This window comes from Sarcophilus harrisii, chromosome 4 (genome assembly GCF_902635505.1).
Source record: "Sarcophilus harrisii chromosome 4, mSarHar1.11, whole genome shotgun sequence".
Taxonomy (NCBI): Eukaryota; Metazoa; Chordata; class Mammalia; order Dasyuromorphia; family Dasyuridae; genus Sarcophilus; species Sarcophilus harrisii.
The window spans coordinates 311,667,807-311,686,968 of NC_045429.1; the positions used below are offsets into that span (position 1 = coordinate 311,667,807).

Sequence of the window (19,162 nt, forward strand, 5' to 3'; positions counted from 1 at the left end):
GGTTGCCTGCCTTGGTCTAACTGCATAATCTACTCAGAAATCTGTATTCTAGTGGCAGCCCTGTTTGTTCCTCTGGGTGGGACAGGTGGAGCCGCTCCAAGCCTCATCCTTCTCTCCTGGAGCTGCCCCCTCTGATTGGGCAAAACAACTGCCTTGAGCCTGCTGCTCTCCATAAACAGAGGCCGAGTCATGCACAAATGACCACAGCTGTCCATTTACTTCACATAGGGTTATTCAAATTATAGTGCAAAGGCCTTCTAGAGGAAGATAATTCAAAGATTTGAATAGTTCCAAGAGAAAAAGGAGGGGATGTAATGCCAAAGTTCTCTTTTAATGGGGTGACCAGTTCCTCCATTTGTCCTATTTTGTAGTTCTGCCTTAAGGTTATGACCTTCCCCTCTTAATGGTTGAGATAAAGGTATTATAGACATTCCTTAATGTCATTAGAATATCAATAACCTCCCTCTATCCCCACCTAGGTCTCTGCATTATGTCATTGTTCTTGTTATTGTTCTTGTTATTCCATAAAAGGCTTGCTGTCCCTATACTTGGGGCTAGATTCTTTGAGATGATAGTCTTGTCTAGCCTTGGGATCCATTAGTCCCAGTATTTCTCTCCATTTAATAAATTATTGAATTGGTCTCTAATCTCTGTCTTGTTCAGTTTCTTTTGGCATTACAGGTTCAGGCTTCTTGGTTTCACAACTCTGTGCTGTATTATGAATGAAAATTGTTTAGACGTGACTTTACTTCACTCTAATGTTCCAAGTCAAAAGAGCATTACCTGCCTGCTCAGCCTTATACTTCAGTTCTCTATACAGTAGTCAATGTTCTATTTAGAGAAGCAAGACAATTTGCACAATATTTACTGCTTAGAATGGCGTTTGGAATGCTGAGTTCTATTTCTAGATCTGGCTCTGAGTCACTGCAATGGGAAGCAAGAGGCTTAAAGTCTCTACAATCTGTAAGGTGGGGAGGAAATAACAGACCTCTTAAGACTTGAGAACAAAAGAGAGTAAACTTATAAATGTACTTTGTGAAATGTATTTGTTCCTGGAAAACTATATGTAAACTGACTTTATACATTGTTTTATACCAAATACACAAGTATCTTTTAAACAGCTTTTCTTATTCATTCTTTCATAAAACAAGCAAAAAAGGAATGTGGTATAGTCCATAAGTTATCGTGGAACAAATAGCATTACAAAGTCAACTGACATTTGATAGTTTAAAAATTTCTTTCCTCAAAACAACTCTGTGAGGGAGGTATTATTAGTATGGTGGGTGTGTCTTACAGGATTCATATTGAAAAGATCTATGAAGTTCCAAAATAAGCTTTACAGGCCGAAAGGGTGCCTTGAGACACTTGTACTTGAAAAGCTGATTTGGTTTTGCCAGTGTGAGTGCCTGAAGAGTTGTGGTATGTGCTGAAAAGCAGTAACTGAGACAGAAAGCTACAAGAGTGTAGTTGTATGTTCCTAAAAACAATGGATAAAATTGTCAAGAGAAGTTTCAAAGAAATTAATCTGAATTGCACTGAAATCTTCAATTCCACTCACACTAATAATATTTCACCTCTTCAATGATTATAACAAACTATAAGGTTAAGAGGAAAAAAAAGCCCAAAGAATTTTACTTAACACAGTTGCGGTTAAATGACTTGCCAAGAGTCACACAGTTAGGAAGTGTTAAATATCTGAGGCCAGCTTTGAACTCAGGTCCTTCTGACTTGGGGGCTGGTGTTCTATCCACTGCACCATCTAGGTTCCCTGGAGTTTCTGACAAAGATTAAAACTATTGATTTGCTAAAGAATTTTGGTTATAAACTTATTTTCTTTGCATTCATTTAATAAAATGAATCAATAATACATTAAATAACATAATATGTTAATGTTTTGGTAGCCTTGACTTCTTGCAGGGGCCTAGCAGACCTTAAAGAAACATTGGGGAAATCTATTGGGGAAAAGTGGGACACTAATACATTGCTGGTGGAATTGTGAACTGATCCAACCATTCTGGATAGCAATTTGGAATTATGCTCAAAGGATTATCACATTGTGCATACTCCTGCTCTATCAGTGGCTTATATTTCAAAGAGATCTTAAAGGAGGGAAAGGGACCCACATATGCAAAAATGTTTATGGCAGCCCTTTTCGTAGTGGCAAGAAACTGGAAACTTAGTGAATGCCCATCAGATGAAGAATGGTTAAATAAGATATGGTATATGAATGTCATGGAATCTTATTGTTCTATAAGAAACAATCAGCAAGATGATTTCAGAGAGGCCTGGTAAGACTTACAGAAACTGATGCTAAGTGAAATGAGTAGAACCAGATCATTGTACATGGCAACAGCAAGATTATACAATGATTAATTCTGATGAATGTGACTCTTCTCAACAATGAGATGATTCAGGTCAGTTCCAATGATCTTGTGATGATAAGAGCCATCTACATCCAGAGAAAGGTCTGTGGGAACCGAGTGCAGATTACCACATAGCATTTTCATTTCTTTTGTTGTTGTTTGCTTGAATTTTATTTTCTTTCTCATTTTTCTTCCTTTTGATCTGGTTTTTCTTGTGCAACAAGATATTTGTATAAATATATATGCCTATATTGGATTTACATTTATTTTTTACTATCATTAACAGATTACTTGCCATCTAGAGGAGGGAGTCTAGGGAAGGGGGGGGAATTGGAACTCAAGTTTTTGCAAGGATCAATGTTGAAAAATTATCCTTGCATATGTTTTGAAAAATAAAAGTTAAAAAAAAAATACAAATCCAATTCTGATATTCTGAGGTAGGACTTCAAGGATTATCACCATCAGAATGTCCTTCTCTTTTCCTACTTCCCTATTCCCAACCTTCTCCCCATTGAACCTATTCTACCTAGGAAATTGAGGTCTAAGGGATGTATTGACAGGTTTTAATATTATTAGTAATATTCTTTAGAGAAGAAAAGGTGCTTCTTTTGTTTAATGTCTCATTTTAAAAAGAAAACATTGACAGAACTTTCTACTGACTCTTCTTCCCACCTCAAAATGGGAACTCTCTCTTATAACAAAGTATAGCAAATAAGCACGTTGGCCATGCCCAAATTTAAATTATTTGCCTGGGATTACACTACATGTAAGTATTAGAACTAGTTCAAAACCAGTTGTTATCTTACTCCAAATTCAATATTCTTTTTCCCCCCCTATCAATACCATTTCTAAAGAAGGAACACTAAGCCAGAGGATCTCTGATATCTATGATATTTGTTCCCTGTGAGGCCTTGAGCAAGCAGAGAAGCTGTTCACTTCTTTGTGCCTTTGTTTTTTCTTCTGCAAAATGGAGAGGTTAGCTAAAAACATTACCTAAAATTTACCAGCTCATGTTCCTTAGGATCTTTTATTTTTCACACATGTTGGGAGGAGGAGGGAGAATTTTGAGACATTATGTTCCCTTGAAATGAGGGTTTAGGAGTAGTATACAGGAAAAAAAAAAAAATTAATGGAACAGCAGGACAAATTACCTCATAAGAAGCATGGAATTTATAAGAAATAATGACAGACATCTTTGCTGAACTTCAGACAATGAGTAGGTCAAAGGAAAAGGAAAGCTTAGGAAATGTTAAACACTTTCTGACTCAGCCATAGCGAAGCCAATAATAAAGATCAAACATTTTTAATAGGGGTGCTATGCCAAAAAAAAAAAAAAAAAAAAAGAAGAAGAAGAAGAATTCATAATCACAGTGAAATAAGATACTTAGGAAACAGCAATTAGTCATGTCTGGCACTGCATCATAGTAGAAACAAACACATATTTGATCATGTCATCCCTTGTAAGAAAACCTTGACTACCTCCTGATTTCAACCAATTATCAGGCCATTCAAAACCATCTACCACCCAGTTCCAATTTCTACCTTCTTGTTAACTATAACATGAGGAGGCAGATAATTAGAGTCAAGGGGATGCCATCTCTCCTATCCCCATTCTCCAAGACCCTACAAGACATTCATGTGAATCAGAAGATGACAAATACTCTTTCCCTTAGGCCAAGAACTGATGAATTTATATTGGAAAGAGTGTAGTGCATTTCCCTTCATTTGCAGATTAAAGAGGGATTGCCTCCAAGCTTGTTTCTCCTTTTAAATTCCTCCACAGTTCTCACTTGGAGAAGAAGACTGAACTCAGGAAGAAAAGCTTTTTTTGAAGCCTGCTGAGTTAGCCACTGATTTTTTTCCTATCCAAAAGAATGTTTTCCACACTTGCCATTCATTATTCTGTTTTTATAAAGAGATTGTTAGGTTACCATAGAATCCTGGGTCAGGAATCAGGCCTTAGACACTGCTTACATGACCCTGGGCAAGTCTTCTAACCCTGTTTACCTTAGTTACCACATCTGTAAAATAAGGTAAAGAAGGAAATGGTAGACCATTCCAGTGCTCTTGTCAAGAAAATCCCATATGGGGTCATGGAGAGTTGGATATGACTGAATAATAGCTTTATATAAAAGAAAATCTGATAATTGCTAATTCTTATTTGTATGATCTGTACAAATGTCAGAGGTCTGGATTTTTGTGAAATGATTGTTTCAGTGAAATTGAATCTTAAGGAAAGAAGAGAAGCACACGGTGACTCCATACAGAAGTCACAAATACTCATTATTCTTGTTCAATTATGTCCAACTCTTTGTAACCTGATTTGGGGTTTTCTTGGCAAAGATATTAAAGTGATTTACCATTTCCCCCTTCAGCTCATTTTATGGATGAGGAAACAGGCATGATTTGAACTCAAATCTTCCTAACTATAGGCCCTGCAATCTATCTACTATGCCACCTGCCCTCACAGACACTGTGGAGATAAGTTGAAATAGGGTCCAGCACAGAGAAGTTAATAACACAAATGGTAAATTTACTCCTAGGCCTAGCAGAGATTATTAATCTCATGAAGAAAAAGCAAGCAAAACCTGGTAAAGGAGGTTATTCAAACATGGGACATGAAAAGTGCTGGATATTGTAGTCCTGTGCAAATATTACAAGCAGGCATCTCATCCTTTTCTCCTACAAAATACTGACACTTGGAGATCCCTTACAATTTTTCAAGTAGAGACCTCATCCTTGCGGACTAATTTGGAAAGATTGTCTTTTTTTGTTTTATTACTTCTATCCAATTATTGGGAATTAAGTTTTATGATTTTCTTTTGAATAGTCATTTAAATTCCCTCTCGTGCTTATGATTATTTATGACAGTTTTTGAATTTGACCTGATCCTTGGCTCATGTTTAGTGATGCTGACTGGAAAAAATTTTGCTTATTCACTTTTCTTGGGATCTCATGTTCCAGTTGCTTAATTTTAAATATTTTTGTGACTATTCATTTTTTTCCTCCTGTTTTTGTTTTAATTTTGTTGCATATATCACATTGTTTCTTTGTCTCTATGAAAGGCATTTAATGTAATGGATAAAGAGACAGCTTTGAAATCAGGGAGGCCTAAGGGAGTTCAACTCTCTTATATAAACTACCAGAAGTATCCCTGGACAAGTCATTTAATCTCTAAATCCTCTAAGCAGTTTCCCAAGATTATAAATTTTAGAGAAGGTAGTGATCTACTTTGGTGAAAAGAGTTTCCTCCCTTGAGAAATCCCTGTACCAATGAAATCACTAGTTAGGTCCCTATTTTAACTTTCCCTCCAATGAGATTTTTTCATTCTCCTATTCTGAACCATTTTTTTTGATGGGGAGGAGTGGTGGTAGGAGTGGGTGTTCCCCACCCTCCCTTCTCCCTTACTCCCTCCTTTCCCCCACCCCCAGCAGTCCATTATTTCAGTTTCCTTTAAACACTTCATTTTTTGTTTGTTTGGGGGTTTTGGATACATAGATTTTATTACATTTTCTGGTTATTTACCATAATGCTTATAGCTACTTCTTCCAGAAATGTTATATTTTGTTGCCAGTATTATTTTCTGGTTTTGTTGAGGTGTTGTCCTCAGGCCTCAAACAGACTAGTCTTTCTCATCAATCAATCTAATAAAAATAAAATATTGTTAAATAAAATGTTTTATTGAGGTTCTTATTTGTTGTGTTATTTTGATAAGACAACAGGTTTAAGTGGTTTTGAGCAAATGTTTTTTTTTAATTTTAGAATTTAAAAAATTTACTTCATGTTATTCCCATTGTTTGTTATATTTATTAACTTGAAAAAAATTGATATTATTTTGTGATCTTCATTTTATTTCTGTTGCATTGATAAATATCCACAATTCCACCTTATTCAAAATAGTAGCAGGATACGAGTTGGGTTTGTATATCTGTATATTTTATCCACATACTCACCAATGCAGCCTAGGCAGAAGCCTATAAGAGAATGAAGACATGCATTGGCAGTGCATATCTTTAGAACACTGACTTTTCAAATTTAGTAGTGGATATTTAGATATTTGATATTCATAACAGTAACAGAAGATGGCAAGGATAAGTGAAACAAAAGCTCAGTAAAAGAATAGGCCTCAATGCACAAGTGGTATGTGGCACATGTTTAAGGTAACAAAAACTGTCTAGAAGAACAGTTGGTCATTTACATCAAAGAATCCAGCAGTCTATATCCCAACTTTTTAAACTGTGGTTCATGACCCCATGTAGGGTCTTGTAACTGAATGTGGGGATTGTGAAATGATTCATTATCAGCAAATGTTTGATTTGTATACCTATTTTATATATCTGTATAGCTGGGGTCACAAAAAATTTCTCAAATGAAAAGGAGTCACCAGTGTAAAAAGTTTAAGAAGCTCTGGTCTATATTTATCACCTATACTAGGAACAATGAGAAATGGAAAGATACAAATGTTTATTGATTACCAGACTTTGGACAAAAGAAATTAAATGGACCAGTATGCTGTATTCTCTAGACTGCCTATAAAGCATCCACTTGTGAACAATCTGAAATTTACATAGTAAACATTAACATAGTTCTATGGCTGAATAAGACAAAGCAAAAAGCATACTTTTTATTTGTCAAAGTATATTTTCCCACTTTGAATATATCATCCAGGTGTCTTAGGGGCAGCTGTCATATTTCCACAACTGAGGGTAGTAAAAGAGGTGATTATAAGGAAGGAGTTCATTCTGGCTACAAGGGAAAGCCAATGCAAAGTACAGAGATATGAGATAGGTTATTGTATTTGAGGAGCAGAAAAGCCAGTATGGCTGACTACCAAGATAATTTGAGACAAATAAGTAAAAGGAATTAGTAACTGATCTTAACAGTAACAGGGAATCATTGAGTTTATTGAGTATGTATAAATGGGGAGAGGAAGGGTAAGATGGACAGATTTGTACTTTAGATACAAAGTCACCCTGGCAACTGTTTAGAGGCTGGAGAGGGAAAATGCTTGAGATAGGGAAACCAGCTAAAAATATGTTGTAAGAGTCTGGATGAGAGCTTGGCAAGAGCTTGAAAACTGAATAGTAGCTCTATGTGTAGAGAGGAGGTGATTATGTGGAGAGATTTTTTTCTGAATAGTATTTTATTTTTCCAAATACATGTAAAGATAATTTTCAAAATTTATTTTTGAGAGACTTTGTGTTCCAAATTTTTCTTTCTGTCCCTTACCTCCCCCTTCCTCAAGACAGTAAGAAATTTCATATATATGTTAAAGATGTGCAATCTTTTAAAACACATTTCCATATTTGTCATGTTGTGCAAGAAAAATCAGACCAAAAGGAAGGAAACCATGAAAAAGAAAGAATGAAACAAATAAAAAAGGTGAAAATATTATGCTTTAATCTACATTTGGTCTCCATAGTTTTTTCTCTGCGTGTGGATAGCATTTTCCATCCCAAGTCCATTGGAATTGCTTTGAATCACTACATTGTTGAGAAGAGCCAAATCCATCTATGTGAGAGATTTTTGACAAGATATTTATTAAATATGAGAATGGGGAGTCAAAGATGATACCAATATTGCAAAACTGGATGAATGGAAGGATTGTGCTCTCCTGGATAGTAATAGGGAAATTCAGAAAAGAGGTGAAAGAAGGAGAAAGAGGAAAAAAGAAAGAGGAGAAAGAAGCAGAAAAGAGGAGAAAGGCAAAAAGCTCTTTTTGGGGCATGTTAAGTTTGAAATGGTATATAGGTAATTTGTGTCATCTGTATAGAAATGAAATTTCATTTTTTAGGGCTGATGAGGTCATTACTAAGTATGAATTTAGAGAAAGAGCAGAAGCCAAAATGGAGCCTTGCAATACACCCACACTAAACATCACATGAATGATAAATCAATAAAGACTGAGGAAGCATTTCTCTAGAAGAAGAGAATGGTGAACAGAGCAAAGAACTCAAGAAGGATCAAGACTGAAAAGTGGTCCTTAAATCTGGCCGTTGAAACACCACATTGATAATGCTTTGGCTTTCTGCCTACCAGCCAAATTAGAGGATCAATGTTCAGTGTTCCTGTTCTTTGTCCTAGAATGCCACCTAGTGGAAATTATGAATAATATATGTCAGTCCATGCTTCTAATTCAAATAGCAATATGTAGTATGTCCCTTTTGGCATCTAGCCCAGACCTGCGCAAAAAGATGGTCAGAAGGCAGCAGAGGCTAGAAGAGAGATTGTACCAGGAAATCATCCTAAGATCTGGTAAATAGAACTGAAGCCTGTGAATGCTGGAAAGGAGTCACTGATAGATAATAAAGGAATAAATAGATGTTAAGAAATATTATGGACTCAGAAAAGTTTGAGTTAAATATGAAAGAAAAAACTAACTCCAAAGTAAGTACAAAGAAAAACCTAAGAGGAAAAAAAATGATGTGGTGACAAAGACTATAAGAGTGACCAAAAGAAATGAAGTAAGAGAAAAAAATAAAATTATAAATTAGATCTCTGAAGGGAAAATTGGAAGGAAAATGAAAAAAGACTGGTCTTTGAAAAGCAAAATGGAAAAAACAGAACTCAGTGACTCTAAAAGACAACAAAAATACTAGGACAAAGTAAAAGAAAATAAAAAATGGAAAAAAAAGTGTCAAATACCTCCTATCACAAACAACAGTCTTGGAAACAGGTTGAAAAAGAGATTAAGAATCACTGACCTCCCTGAGTACCAACCAAGAAACTTTGAAGCTATATTATCAAAGATAATGAAAAAAAAACTATCCTAATCTATTAGAACCAAGAGACAAAAGAAATATAAAAAAAATTCACTAGTCATCTATTGGAAGAAAGCACAAAATGAAAACACCCCAAGAATGTCATTGTTATTTCATTGTTATCTTCCACTCTTTATAGTCTCTCATCCTATATATCCAATCTATTGCTAAATCTTGCTGTTTTTACAACTCTAGCATCTAGCCTCTTTTCAAACAGCTGTCATCTTTTGCTTACATGACTGTTATGACCTCCTAATTTGACTTCCTTTCTCAAATCTCTCACCTATACCAGTTCATCCTACATATTTCTGACAAAATTATTTTTAATTAGCATTTATCTTACTATATCATTCTTTTGCTCAAAAAAACTCCAGGGGCTTCCTATTGTCTCTAAGCCATAATTCCTTTGTTTAGTTTCTAAACCCTTCACCACCCATATCTAGCCTACCTTTCCAATTTCATTTTTTTTTTGTTCTTCTATTATCTGCACATTTGCCCTTGATGTTTTTTTGTGCATGGAAAACATCCCTTCCTCATTTCTGCCCCATAGAATTCTTTTGTTTCATGATTCCATTAAAATACCACTTCTGTATAAATCCTTTACCTGATTTCCCCAATTCCCCCTTCCTAACTATCTTGTAGTCAACTACTTTGTTTTTTTAAAATTTTGTAGCACAGTGGATAGATAGTTCAAGAGAGTCAAAAAGACCTAAAATTAAATCTTGCCCTAAATACTTCCTAACTGTGTGACTTTTGGCTAGTCATCTGATTTCTATTTTCCTCAGTTTCCTCAACTATAAAGTAGAGATAATATTAGCACCTGTCACTCGGGGTTGTTGTAGAAATGAAATGAGATAATATTTATAAAGTACTTTGTAAACTTTAAGATATCATAAATGCTGGCTAATATTCTTATTCCCTTTATATATATTCTGAATATAATTATATATATACATTTTTTTGTTCTATTAGAATGCAAGCTTCTTGTGAGTAGGGATTATTCTGTTCTTTGTATTTGTGTCCACAGCATCTAGTAGAGTACCTGTCACATAGTAGGATTATTAAACCTAGTAGGTTTAATAAATACTCATTAATTGAAGTAAAAATTTAAAGTTTCAAGTCAAAGTAAAAATATTGCAAGCAAACACAGAATTCAAATACCAAGGAATCACAGTCGAGAATAACAAAACATTATTCTGCAACTTTGCTAAGAAGAAAAATCTTCTAATAAAATGTTCCAAAGACTAAATATAAAGATTTATAGCCAAGAATAACTGGACATAATCAAACGTAATCTTATAATGGAAAAATATTTAGTAATATTAGGATTTTAAAGCATTATTCCTGATGTAAAGAACAATATTGTTTAGAAACTTTGACATGAAAACTCATGAGTGAAGAGAACCTAGGAAGGTAACTAAATTTGAGCTAGGGGAAGGGACTAAACATTGATGAAATATTTACAATTTTAATAAAAAGCAGTAGAACCAAGTGCTCCTTCTGAATCTCACCATCTTCAAGTGTTATAGAGTGTGTTAAATAATATATAAATACAAGGCCTGAATGTGTATTTGTTTTGTTGTTTTTAAGAGGAAAAAAAAGGAAAAAATGTATTTAGATAGAAATAAAAAGGAAAGGTAAAGAATTTATTATTTCATAAAACTGAGGTTGCCAAGAGAAAAAATATGCAAATTTACCACCTGAAAAAGAGCTATAAATATTTTTATATCCTTAGAATTGATTTATTTCTCAATATTAATCCCTATTTTAATCTACATTCCTTCTTCTCCCTTCTTATCTTTTCTTTCTATTTCCCTGTTGAGTGAAGTATATATGGTGTGTATATTCTTCTTTTTCCCCAGTTTAGCAGAGAGTGAGGTTCATGTATGCACCAGTTCCTACCCGTTGTTTGTATAGTCTACTTTTATATCTTCATTTTGTGAGATAATTTTCCTTGACCTTTCTCTGCCTTCCTCCCCTATTGTGTTCCTTTTTACCTTTTTTCCATTCTTCTCTTAAAATCATTAAGCTATAACCTTCCCCAGGCCTTGTCTCATTTTAATCACTGTATAAACTCTGATGATAAGATTCTGATGAAACATATGTGTCATCTCAGAATGGAATGTAAGCAGTTTATCCCAATTTCATTTTTTATTATTGGTCATTCTTCTGTACCTTTTTTATGTTTCTCTTAATTCCAGTGTTTGAACTTCAAAGATTCTACATAGATGTTTTTTTCATCCATGATGTTTGAAAGTATTTTATTTCATTAAAGGTTTGGGTAAATTATTCTTGAATATAAACCTATATCTTTTGCCTTCTGGAATATTGTATTCTAAACTCTCCATTCTTTTAGGCTGTTTCTAAATTATGTGTCATATTCAAATTCTGAGGAGCCAGACATGACACATAATTACCAATTCTGGCTCCTCAGTATTTGAATTCTTTTTGGCTTCTTGCAATATTTTTTCTTCAGTATTTAGTATTTCATTATTTTTTTTTTTGGCTATAATGTTCCTAGCAGTTTTAATTTTGGAATTTCTTTCAAGATGTAACTAGTAGAATAATGTTGGTGGAATTGTGAACTGATCCAACCATTCTGGAGAGCAGTTTGGAATCATTTCCAAAGAGCTATCAAACTGTGCATAGCTTTTGATTCAGCAGTAGTTGTACTGTGTCTGTATCCCAAAGACATCATAAAAAAGGGGAAAGGACCCACATGTGCAAAAATGTTTGTAGCAGCCCTTTTTATAATGGCAAGGAACTGGAAACTGAATGGATGCCCATCAGGTGGAGAATAGCTGAATTAGTTATGGTATATGAATGTTATGGAATATTATTGTTCTATAAAAAACGATCAGCAAGATGATTTCAGAAAGGTCTGGAGAGATTTACATGAACTAATGCTAAGTGAAGCGAGTAGAACCAAGAAAACATTGTATACAGCAACAACAAAATTATACAATGATCAATTCTGATAGATGTGATTCTTTTTAATAATGAGGAGATTGTGCTCTGTTCCTGGGGATCAGAGTCATTTTGTTACCATTTGTTTCTGGAAATACTTTCCTCTGTCTATCTTGAATCAGTGATCAAGAAGAAAGGTAGTGGGCAAGAAAGCTAACAGTTGGAAACTGTTTCTTAGCAATGCGTTAGAATGGGTGTAGAACCTCTTTTAGCTTTGATGCACAACCTCTCCTTAGAGACTGAAGTGCTGCCAATTTCTCTATCATCTTTTACTAATAATCTGACCTTAAAAAAAAAAATCAATCATTCAATCAATATTTGTTAAGGGGCTACTGTGTTCCAGACACTTTGCTAAGCAATGGAGATACAAAAAGACACAAATGACAGTTCCTGCTTCAAAAAACTTACAATCTAATTGGGGAGACAATATGTAAACAAATATATATAAAGCAATCTCTACATATTAGTAGAAAATGGGAAAGCACTAGAATTAAGAGGGATTGGAAAAGGCTTCCTGTAAAAGATGGTATTTTAGTTGAGAATTAAAGTCAAACAAAACCAGTAGATAGAATTGTGAGACATGGAGAACAGCCAGAGAAAATGCCACAAACTGAGCGTCTGCCTCACTCTTATTTGTGGAACAGTCAGTGCCATTGGACCAAAAAGCACAAAGACTGTAGGGAGTAAGGTTATAAAAGGTTTTACTTGCCAGAGAGACATTGACATTTATTGAATAGGAGGGCGACATGATTGGACTTGTGCTTTAAGAAAAATCACTTTAGAGGCTAAATAGAAGATGAATGGAGTAGAGTCTCAGAGGGTTGAGGCAAGAAGACTATTGCAATAATTCAGGAATGAGGGCCTACACTAGAGCAATAGCTGTGTCAAAGGAGAGAAAAAGATGAATCAATATATTATTGCAATAATCTACACATGCTCGTGTATGTGTGTGTATGAGAGAGAGACAGAGACAGAGAAATATGTGGTCAGATCTGTGTTTTAGAAAAGTCTATTTGATAGCTGAATTGAAGATGGACTTGAGGCAAGATGTCATTATTCAAGAAAATTTCCAAAGGTGAAATGAACAGGCCTAACCACATATGAGATGAGATGAGATGGGGTGGAGTGTCTAGGATGTCTAAGATGACTCCTAGACCATGAGACTGAGAAACTGGAAGGATGGTGTTGCCCTCTATATTAATAGGGAAGGTAAAAAGTAGGGAGGGCAAGTTTAAAATGTCTACTGGACTTCTAGTTTGTGGTGTCTGAAAGGCACCTGGACATGTGAGGTCACATGTCAGCCCAAAGGTCAGCCCAAAGTTTGGAGCAGGATAGGTAGATTTGAGAATTGTTCTGAAAGATGGCAATTAATTCCATGGGAGGTGATGAAGTCACCAAGTGAAGTAGTATACAGGGAAATGAGAAGAGGATCCTAGACAGAACCCTAAGGGACACCTATGATTAGTCACCTATGGTGTGATCTGGAAGAGGATCCAGCAAAGAAGATAGAGGAGAAATCAAATAGATAGGAAAAAAAACCAGGAGAGTAGTATCCTGCAAACTTCTGAGTCTCCAGGAAAAGAAAGTGATCAATAATGAAGAAATGTCAAGGAGATTGAAAATTGAGAAAAGACCATTGGATTTAGCAATAATAGATCAAAAGTAACTTAAGAAAGGTCAGTTTCAGGGGAATGACAAGGTCAGAAGGAAAAGAGTTAGAAGAGAATGAAAGGAGAGAAAGGAGGCACTTATTCTAGATGGTCTTTTTAAGGATTTTAGCTACAAAGGTCAGAAGAGATTTGGATAATAGTTAGCAAGGATGGAAAGAATTCCAATTCTTTTCTTTTGTTTTGTTTCATTTATAATTTCATTTCTTATTTCTAGTTTCATTTATTTCCAGGTACTCTTGGAGTCATTATGGCCAAACCATTTTCCCCCTCTGAATCTTTGCTTATGGTTGTTGTGGAGTTATTCTTTCAGTTAGTTAGCCATCAAACATCTATTAAGCACTTGTTATGTATTAGGCAATGTGTTAATGTGTTAAGCATTCAAAGAAAATAAAAAAATCAAGCCCAACAAACCAACAACAACAACAACAACAAAAAAAAAAAAAACCTAAACCAAAATGAACCAAAACCCCCAATCAACAACTATCCCCTCTCTGCCCCCAAATAAACAATTCCTACTCTCAAGGAACTCAGTCTCTAGTCAGGGAGACAATATGCAAGCATCTATTACAAATAAGATACATAAAGGAAAATTGGATATCTCTAAAAATTGGATAATTCAAAAGAGAGAGGCACTAGTATTAGTGGGAAATCAAGACACGTATAAAATGATAGTTTACCTAGTAACTGAAGGAAGCCATGGAGGCTAGGAGATATAGATAAGGAGGGAGAGAATTTTGGGCATGTATAGTGGCAGTGAAAATGCCCAGAGTTAGGAGATGAATTGTCTTGTGCCAGGAACAGCAAGGAGACTAATTCTTTGGGTTTCCAAGTACTCTCTAAGGGAGAGTAAGGTATAAAGGGACTGGAAAGATAAGGAGAGACTATGTTATCAAGGGCTTTTAAAGCCAAGCAGGTGATAGGGAGTTACTGGAGTTTATTGAATTTTGTGTGAGTGTGAAGAGAAACATGTGATCAGATCTGTGCTTTAAAAAACTCTTTGACAGCTTAATTAAAGATGGACTCAAGGCAAGAAGATCAATTAATAGATTATTGCAATAATCGAGGCATGCATGAAATGATGATGGCTTGTAATTGAATGATAATACTATCAGAGGAGAGAAAAGAACATATTCAAGAGATGTCGTGAAGGGAAAAAAAACACAGGATGTGGCAACAAATTGGATAGAGATGGTGAGAGAGTGAGAAATTGAGGATGACACCTATGTTACAAGCCTGGGTGACTGGAAAGATAATGCTGTCCTTGACAATAATAGGAAATTTAGGTTTTCTGTTGACTCACAATGTATTTCTTATTTTTTTTTTTTAACGTGTATTCGTGATACCTATTTATTTGCATTTTCATCCTAAGTTCTTAATTTGGGACTTTGAGCCAGGGTCATTCTTCACTCCTTCCTAAACTTAGATGTGGTAGTTAAGCCTTTTTTAGTCCTTAAGTTGATTTATTTGGATCCTGCTAGTGGTTTCTATTTCTCCATGGTGTGTCTCTGTTCAGAACATTGACAAGTTTCTGACACTCCTGAATCATTTGTGGTTAGAGGGCTGCAGTCTATAGACCATTTTGAATATCTCTGATTGGGCTGCCAAGGATTTATGGCCTATGGGAATACTAATTAGAGAAGTGCTGGGTTCTAACCCTGTGTTAGTGGTCAGAGTGTTCAGACTGTTTCAGGTTCCTGAAATCCCTGTAGTTCTTGCTTCCTAGGAATAGAGTATTGTACTTTTTTGATGTCCCTGGAGTGTCTCTGGTTAGAGGGCAAGCAGACTCCTGGCTTGTTTACTTGCATTCATGATGGGTTCTCTGGTGGAGGAGTACAACAGATTTTTGCTATATTTTTTGTATTGAGAAAAAGAATTATTGATAGCAAACAATGTGGGAAGATCCAGAGCCACCAGTTTTTCCCCTAAAGTCCTGATATTAAAAGCTGAGTCTCTTGAAATGCATTGTTGATAAAAAAAAGATTAGACTAGGACCCCATTGTGGTAGGGCAGCCATTATGTTCTACTCAGGCTTATATACATTCTTTGAATAAATGGTCCAAGGCAGTCCCTCATTTTAATATAGTCCACTGCCTATTGTATTAACTAGAGTTTATCACTCCTCATCTTCCAAAAGAATATATAACTCTAAACCTTCTCCTCGTTGTCTTTGATCTAAGAGAGATGGTCAAGTGATCATCCTTTTATATTAATGTCATGTCCAGAAACCAAGTCTCTCAAACCTTTTGTTACAATGCAATACTGAACTTAACCACTTCCTATCTCTTTTTTTCAATTATTCTTACTTGCCTATTCAACTTGTTTTACCCTCTAATTGTTTCACTTAGCTTTTTTTTTTTTTAAACTTACCTTTCCTTGTCTTGACAACTACTGTTGTGATATGGGCGCTGCCTGCCAGTGGTTGCTGGAGGTCTAACTCAGACCTGTAGAATGGATCTCTTTATGTGAGTGGATGTGGATGCAGATGCAGATGCAGATGCAGATAATCATGATAATGATGATGATGATGATGATGATGATGATGATGGTGATGATGATGATGATGATGATTATACAAGGAGACTGAGAGGCAGTTGCTGTTCTCTGACCTTTCTCCCAGTTATTTCATTCCCAATCCACAAGGAACACCTGCTTTGCAGCTCTTTCAAGTGTTATGATTCACAGCTGTGGAAGCTCACAAAGAATTGACCTATCCCTTCACCTAGGCATGGTCCTTAACAAACTACCTTCTATTTTCTTCCTTTATGTTTAATGTTATAATCCTCCTTGATCCTTAATTATATTGTTCCTCTTCCAATCCTGAAGTAGAATCTGGACACAGTTAGATTTGCGTTTGCTTGCCTTCAAAACTTTCTCAGTTTCTCCTAAAATTAACCAAATTTTTCTTTTCCAAATTTAACTTTTTTCTTACTTCAGTAATTCAAACTCCTCTAAATCACTTATACAATTTCATCCTTTGTGTTCAGTTTAAGTCCTTCTCTCATATTTCTATAGAAGCTGGAGGAAAGAATGAAGAAATACAATAAGAAAGTAGCATGAGGCAGAGCTGCTTATTCAGTTAACAGTGTCAGATACTAGGCCTTTCACAATCTGCCCATCCAAATTCAAACCTAGCTAGGAAACTCAGGTAATCAAAGGACATTTTGTTCTTTGTTTACTAACTTCCTCAGCTTTGCTGACCTGAATTTTCAGTCTACCCCTGCCACACACAGGGCTGACTTTACTCTTGTCTCATTATCATTCACAAGTATTCCACCCTCATGATCCAGAATTTTATTTATTTTTTTCACCATTCTCTTTTTTTTTATTAAAGATTTTTATTTTCAAAACATATGCATGGATAATTTTTTTTAACATTGACCCTTGCAAAACCTTATGTTCCAAATTTTTTCCTCCTTCCCCCTGCCCTCTCCACTAAATGGCAAGTAACCCAATATATGTTAAACATGTTAAAATATATGTTAAATCCAATATGTGTATATACATATTTATGCAATTATCTTGATGCATAAGAAAAATCAAATCAAAAAGAAAAAATGAGAAAGAAAACAAAATGCAAGCAAACAATAAAAAGAGTGAAAATGATATGCTGTGGTCCACACCCAGTTCCCACAGCCTTCTCTCTGGGTATAGATGGCTCTCTTCATCACAAGGTCATTGGAACTTGCTTTAATCATCTCATTCTTGGAAAGAATCACGTCCATCAGAATTGATCATCATATAATCTTGTTGTCATGTATAATGATCTCCTGGTTCAACTCATTTCACTTAGCTTCAGTGGGGACATTGCTGGGATGCTGATGAGAAGTCAAATTCTCTAACTTTTTGAAGTTCACAATATTCTCAATTGAAAGAGGGAGGGGGGGAGAGGAGACAGAGGTATTACTTCTCTTCCACCTCTACCACCATCAAGGAATTCTCTCTCCTGCTTCATAATGGAAGAAGGGACTCTGAGATTGAATTAGAAAAGGAATGTGCATTCCAAATATAGGGGCTGTCAAAGCAAAGAGAAGAAATGGGGTATTGTAAGTGAGGAACAGAGAGATTAGCTTGGTTGGGATGAAGTTTACAGGAGGAAGATTAATACTCAATGAAGGTGGAAAAATAGGTTTGGGGCAGGTTGTTTAGGGCTTTAAAAGCTAAGTATAAAAGCCTATATTTTTTCTTAGACAAAATAGAAAGTCACTAGAATTGGTGGCCTCAACTAGTCAAATCTGTGCTTAAGGAAAATTACTTTGGTCTGCAGTTGGGACTGATGAAACAAGGAGACCCATTGTAGTGATATGGGTGAGAGCTGATGAGGACCTGAACTAAGCTTGGTAGTTATATGAATGGAGGGAAGGAGTCTGATGTGAAACATGTAGAGCTACTACCAGCAAGATTTAGCATGTGAGCTGAGGGAGAGAGAGAAAGGAGTGAAGAATAATAATACAATGTTAAAAATCTGGGACACTGGAAGGATATTGGTACCTTCAATTGAAATAGATGTTTAGAAGAAGGGAAAGGTTTTTTTTTTTTTTTTTTGGGGGGGGTGAATAATGAGTTCAGTTTGGGACCTGTTCAGTCTAATATATTAAAACCTCCACTCTACCACTTCCTGCTTTCCATTACCCTTGCTTCCATCATCTCACTTATATTCTTTCTCAATCTATAGATAGCTGTTCAACATAATACCCTACACCTCTTATCCCTTTGTCCTGTGATTAGTCATTCTTTTCTTAAACTCAAGCCTCTCTTTCTCTTATACTCAAAAGATGCATCATGAAATCATATAACTGCTGATAAAGTCCATTACAAATAATGTCATATACTCTCAATTGCATAAACCTTGCTGCACAGCGATCCCTTTACCCTTCTCTGATTGACTTCCCCTTTTCATACTCCTTTAGTAGTCTATTACAAACATTTTCTTTCTTCAAGGCAGATATCACCCCACCTCTCAACAGAGAAGCTTGTCTCATATTATATTTAGAAAATTAATGCCATCTATCATAAACTCCCTCTTCTCTCAAATTTTCTATGTCATATAACTTCAGTATCCACCTCCATTTTCTCCGTATTTGCCCATCTAGGAGAAAGAGACAGCTCTTTTCCTTATCCTATCTATTCCCTTTCCCTTCTTATGTTACTGATTTTCTCCCTTCTAATTAGGCTTCTCCAAGGGTTTATATCTTGAAAAATTTCCTCTCATTTAAGGGGAACTTAATATTAATCTGGTCTATTTTAAAGAAGAGGAAATATATTTTCATGGAGGTTAGATAACTTATTCCAAGTCACACAAGTAATAAGTGACAGAGGCAGATTTTGAGATTAAGTCTCATGATTTTAAGTTCAGTGTTCTTTATACATTCCTTTACACTGTTTATAGATATACCCAGTTAG

The 19,162-nt window shown here is 35.4% G+C and overlaps 1 protein-coding gene across 1 annotated transcript in view; it reads right to left on the reverse strand.

Annotated features, from left to right (window-relative positions):
- WIPI1 (WD repeat domain, phosphoinositide interacting 1) overlaps positions 1-16,177 on the reverse strand; it is a 71,206-nt gene extending 55,029 nt beyond the window's left edge. The window contains exon 1 of the mRNA XM_031965695.1: positions 16,130-16,177. The gene's annotated coding sequence lies outside the window, so the exon portion shown is untranslated. The remainder of the gene's footprint in view (positions 1-16,129) is intronic.
- Positions 16,178-19,162: the final 2,985 nt, after the last annotated feature.